Below are 6,373 nucleotides of genomic sequence, written 5' to 3'. Positions count from 1 at the left end.
CAGGGTTCCTCACATCCATCCTTATGAGGAGCTCCTCTCTCCTGCAGGAAACAGTCCTAACATTACAATGGGAACATGGGACTCTATCCCTCTAGGCTCACCCCTCTAGGACAGGACCTATAGGGCAAGGGGTCCTGCATGAGCACCCAGGAGGGGACACTGTCTGATGCACAGGGTCTCAAGTCCTGCCTCCTCTACCGCAGAGGGCCCTTCAGAAGACTCTGTGCTCTGATAGTGCTCATTCCCATGGGGGTGTCCCCAGGAAGAGCAGTCATGGAGCCCACAGCTGAGGTCTCACTGTTCCTCCAGCACACGCTCACTCTTCTCTGCAGACATCTGATTACGCATAGGGGTCTAGACCATGGCAGTGAATGCACATCCCACCTGATCCCACCCTTGCTGGGTTGAAAAGCAGGGCATGGGGCCTGGAGCAACAGTGACTCCTGTGAATGCCATGGACATGCAGTAGTCCCCTCTCCTGCTGATGAAAACCCCTTCCTTTGAGTGTTCCAGGCACAGACAGCCTCAGAAATGAAAAGGTTCCTCCTCAAGGGGCTTCACCTCCTTTTTCCTTTCTTCATCAAGGGTTCTGTCCCAGGTCATCCTCCAGGTGTCTGGCCCTCAGCTGATGACACCCTCACAGGTCTTTGCACTGACCTGATTCTTCTCTGGGTTCTCACTGAGCACTACTAGTACAGATCTTAGGTGGATCCCTCAGCACTTGGGGAAAGTGCTGGAGTGGCTCACCAATGTTTGGTTGGATTATGACAAATATTTCACACCATCTCTGAAGAGCAGTCACATCATCTCCACGGGCACACCCAAAAACCAGGCAGTTCTCACAATGATCAGCATGGGACTTTCACATACAACCACATATTGCTGTACATGGACTAAACAAGGACAGCCCCAGAGCCTCCTGTAGAAGAACCTGGATGGGTGTCAACTGAGCCCCACATCTACATAACAGGAAAGCGTGGGGGTTGGTTTTTCTTACCCGGCTCTGAGGGTTACTCTCACCTCCCACAGGCTCAGAGCCTGTCTTCATTTCTCATCTTCCCTTAGAAAACAAACATCCCTATGTTAGTGGAGTAGACAGGTGAGATGCTGATTTTTGTTTCATAATCATTCAAAACAAGAAAGTCAATTACTTAGGACAAATGTCACCCAAAGTAAGTGACTGTTTCAGGAGCTCCTGTCTCTCAAAATGGGAGAATACAGATAAACACAACATCCACCTTTGTTAAGAGATTGCATTTCATGTTAGGGAAGCATTAGCTGATAAGAAAGCTAGAAGTCTATCCACATGTGCAGAATAGAATAATCAACTTGAAAAACCAGATGAAGTGTAGCTGCTCTGAAACTTTATAAGTAGCAGCAGAAAAGAAGATGGGAAGAGAGAAGGAGAGGGTGAACTCCCTCCCACAGATGCAGCCACTGGGAAGCCCAAGGAATATTGTGGCAGTGAGCTCCTTCCCCCTGTGATTGGTGGGTCTCAGCACATGCAGAGGTACCCAATTGCTGCAACAGAGATGGACATGGGAGCCCACGTAGTACCTTGTGATGGAAGTTGCAGGGATTCTGTCCACATATGAGACTCTGAGCACAGCTTTCCAGGGAGGGATAAACCTCACTGTTACAATACCAGTCTCTGAGACCACTGGAGGGGCCATGCAGCAGATCCAGAATGGACAAAGTGTCTTCTTGCTTCACTCAGCAATGACTTTCAGGAGGCCTTTACTTTCTCAAAGGACTGTGGGCCAGGAACCGCTGGGGACTGTGTTGCTTGAGAAAGAGAAACAATGTTGCTTACCTTGTGTGCATGGTCTTCACCCCACCCTACATGCTGAACTGCTAAGTCCACTGCCTTCTAGTCCTGCAGGCTTCCATGGAAAAGGGGTATGGTCTAGACTGGACTTAGGTCCTGTTGTGTAATCAGCTATCACAGGGGTGAAGGGATCATTTATCTCTGTGGAGCCTGGGAGGAGTTAGGAAGATTAGAGTGCCAAGCAGCCTTGACATTTATCTGATCACCTTCTGCTTGGGTATGGGATCAAAAGGTGCCAGCAAAACACACAGAGCTGGGATCTTCGCTGTACCTTCCAGGTGAGCTTCCCTCCTGGAGTCAGATGGGCACATTCTTGGCTCTGTGGCTTCATTAGGGGGACCAGACATGGGAATTCTAGGTAATTTAGCCCCTGCAGAAATGAGAGAGGGAAAAACAGCTCCTTATAACAAAGGGGACAGAACAGAGGCTGTGTGGATCTACAATAGCAACCCTGGGCCCAATACAGACTTTAGCAGCAGTTGTCTGTAACAGTTCTAGGTGAACCTCACTCACATTAGATGATCAAAGACCACATCACAACTGATGCATAGTCTTCTACATTTTATTGGTGTTCTGACTACAAAGGTGTACACAGTGCTGGGGGGGTAGGTACCACTAGAAACAGACACCTATTTGTGCCCACATTCCAGGAAGGTCTGGTACAACATCACTGAGAAGATCCCACTATGCCATCTATTAGTGTCAGAAGAGCAGTGGGGGTAAGTGGGAGAGCAGAGTTTCAGATGTTCACTGTTACCAGATGTGGCCATGTGCACATGACCAAGGTTGTGATCACTGGGGTGTGTTCAGCCTCCCTGAGAACAAAAACAATCCAAGAAGCCAGTGCATTTGGCTGTTTGTGCTGCTTTCCTGTCTGGTTTCCTCTTCCTGTAACGGTTCCCCTCAAGGAACCACTGTGGATTCCTAACTGTAAACCTAACCCCCCAGAATTTCTGAGTGATAAAAGTGTGTTGTAAAGGAACAATGTATTCTTACAAGTAAAAAAGATGGAATCTCTTTCAGACACTATTATACCAAACTCCAATGAATCATCAAACCTTCTGACCCATGTCGGCTGAATCTAACCAGAGGCTCTGCTGGATCCAACAGTCAGCCCAGCCTCACACAGTTCAGTGTCCAAGTCGTCCAGCAACAGGACATGTGCATGCTGGATAGCAGGCACCAGAGGTGTATGAACCCAATTCCTGAGGACAGACGTCGCCAGGGATGATGGTCATTGACTTGGCATCATGCTCACAGCAACAAGAGTAGGTGACACCACACAGAAACAAAGGAACCCATGACAGCTTGGCAAGGATGTCCAGGCTAATGAAAAACACTCTGCAAGGGGGCATGTAGTGTTAATTATGCACAGAGTTGAAATATCTGGGAGGAAAAAGAAAGGTCCTTCAGGAACCCAGATTATAATAAGTCCTGGTTAGTTGCACCTTTTTTTTTTTTTTTTTAACTGAGGTTTGAACCACCAGCTAATAACACTTGGTTGAAGTTCTCAATAAGAGTCTCTAAGAAACCTACAGGGTATTCAGAATTACCCCAATAAAGATGAAACGTGTCAGCACAGGCCTGGAATTCAGCCATGTCTCCTGCCTGTCATACTCTGACCCACACTCTTGCCTCGTCCACTCTTGAATCTTGGGAATTTTTTTTTTGTCTTTTTAGTTCTTTGTGTCATTCTATATATCAATTTAAATGAGCTTCTAACCTACAGCAGACTCATCAGGCATTTATACAACTTGTGACACAATATCTCCAATATCTCGAAGACATACCTGGCATCACACATAGTTATTACAATACCACTGACTGTGCTATACTTTGCATCCCAATGCTTCATCTGTAACTGCCAGTTTTTACTTCCTAAACCCTTTAATTTTTTCACCCAGGTTCCCAACTCCCCTCCCTCCTGGGAACTACCAGTCTGTTCACCCTTTCTATGAGTCTGTTTCTAATTCTGCTTGTTTCTGTATTTTTGTTCTTTTTTTTAATTTATTTTTAGAGAAAAGGAAATGGGGAGAGAGAGAGAGATGTGTGGTTGCCTCCCGAGTGCCCCCAACTTGGGACCTGGCCTGCAACTCAGGAATCTGCCTTAACCAGGAGTCAAACTGCTGGTTAATGACCTATTTTCCCTAACCAGGAGTGACCTTTTGGTTCACAGGCTACCACTCAATCCACTGAGCCACATCAGCCAGTGATATATATTTGTTCTTTAGATTCCACATATAAGTGAGATCATATTGTACTTGGGTTTCACTGTCAGACTTATTTCACTCAGCATAAAACTCTCTGGGTCCATCCACATTATCACAAATGTAAACATTTCAATTTTTATTGACTGAGCAAAGAAGGTGGGTTAATAGTCAAATCTGTGATTTGGACAAAAAGTCTGCTAATTTTCTTCATAAAATAAAAGTCACATCAATAACTTTATTGAATTTTATGTGTTCAGTATTTTGGTCATCTCCTGTGTGGTACAGAATGGAATGTTTTTGGTTAAAATCTTGATTTGATTTCAATCATCTTCAACTGGTCTACCTAATTGTGGGTATACTTTTAGTGAGAAATCTCCATCACAAAATTTCACAAATATCATTTGGGACATTTCATCAATCATATCACCTTTTCCATGTCCTGCACAATTTTTTTTGCATTTTCATTGCATTATTATTATTCTTAAAATAATAAGGCCTACTAAACTGAAAATGTGCATCTTCTTCAATATTTAACATAAAAACAGATACATAAAACTGACCAATTTGGGTTATTTCAAGATGCACACTGATATGGAAGCTATCACAATACAACCTAACAATTTTTTTAAATGAAGTTCAAGATTAATAAACATTATTAAAGACATATTACAGCAAAAACTAAATGAATTTTTTGTCAACCCAATATATTAATAACTAGATGACTATGTGTGTTTATTTCTAAAGAAAGTGAGCTAAGACAACTGGGACTTGCTGCACAAGACACAAAAAATTCAATAAAAGGAACAAAAACCCTGAAAGTGTTGGCTCCAGGCTTGCTTAATCCCATCCTTCATGCACCAGGGATATGTGCTGCCAGTCCTGCACACGGATCCATGCAGTATGTGACTTCATGTCTGGGCGATACCCGAATAGTTTTGACAAGTTGACAACATTCCTATGGGTCATGTGCATACACAATAAAGATGAGAATGAGGGAGGTGATGACGCTTCTAAAATTTACTTCTGATGAACCAGGGATGAACCTGTCTCTTACATTATTGATGAGAATCACATCACATGTCCACAGAGGCACAGATTTGAATGGTGATAGAAAGATAGAACCACCTTGGCCAAACAGTTTCATAGAAAGTTAGGTCCACCAGCCCCCAGTTTTGCGAGGTTTTTAAATGATTTATTCACTCTGTCATCACTAGATGAAGAAAAATAATGCTCTATATATCAATTATATTATAATTTATTTTCAGTCATTTTTATATTAGTGATTGGCATCAAGGTATTTGATAACAAAATCTGTACTTTTAACATAATTACTCCCCAATCTCACCTACATCTTCACCTAAGCAGATCTAGTCATGACTGAACTTGTTCTGTGCCCCCAATATTTGATCTTGATTTTACCACAAAGTCTACAGAATAAAAACAAAAATGAGGCAGTGAGGTTGCCGTGCATTCAGCACCAAACTCCACTGAAAGGACATGACCCAGGAGCACTGTCTGTGTCCCTGTAGATTTCACATTTCTCTCCCCCAGGGATCCACACAGACGTTCTATCACCTCCAACATGGGGTCCACGTGCTCCAGGGTCTCACTCTGTTCTCAGTTCATACTCTGACTGCTTTGTAGGTGAAATGGTATCAGAATGAGCTTCCCGTATTCTGAACACAAACCTCCTCTGGGCATGACAGTTAAATTCTTTTGGTCAGTTCATTAGTGGTGACTTTTGAAGACATCTCTCATTTTAAATCCCTCTCCACTTATGACAATTTACTCTTGTAGGTTATGGGCCCATCTGATGAAGCAGTTGGATACTTGGAGAGAGCACAGGACCAAATGCAGCATGTAATTTCTTTATTTTTCATATTACTATTTGTTCCCTTCACCAGAGGCCTTCTTTTTCAATGCTTTTACAGAAAGACTCCCCAGTACTTGGGTTGAGGAGGGAACCAAGAAGAGACAAAGGGGAGTTCCTCTCACTGCTGCCTTCTATCCACAGGTGTCCATGCCCAGGTTCAGGTGGAGCAGTTGGTGACTGAGGTGAGGTAGCTTGTGTCCCCAGTGAAAGTCTCCTGCAAGGTTCTGGATACACTTTTATCAACTTCTGTCTACACTGGATGTGACAAATCTCTGTACAAGGGCTTGAGTAGATGGGCCAAATTGACATAGAAGTTATTGAAACAAAGAATACACAGAATTTCAACAACAGAATTACCATGATGTCAGGGAAGTCTACAAGTACAAACTACATAGAAATTAACATGGCTGTGTATTACTGTGTGAGGTACATCATATGGCAATTCCTTTCCTGTATGCATCA

The sequence above is a fragment of the Pteronotus mesoamericanus genome, unplaced genomic scaffold, assembly GCF_021234165.1.
Source record: "Pteronotus mesoamericanus isolate MK-2021 breed Mesoamerican mustached bat unplaced genomic scaffold, CSHL_Meso_final contig_680, whole genome shotgun sequence".
In the NCBI taxonomy this organism is placed as follows: Eukaryota; Metazoa; Chordata; class Mammalia; order Chiroptera; family Mormoopidae; genus Pteronotus; species Pteronotus mesoamericanus.
The sequence above is the reverse complement of the archived record's forward strand: the minus strand, read 5'-3'. Positions refer to the sequence as shown.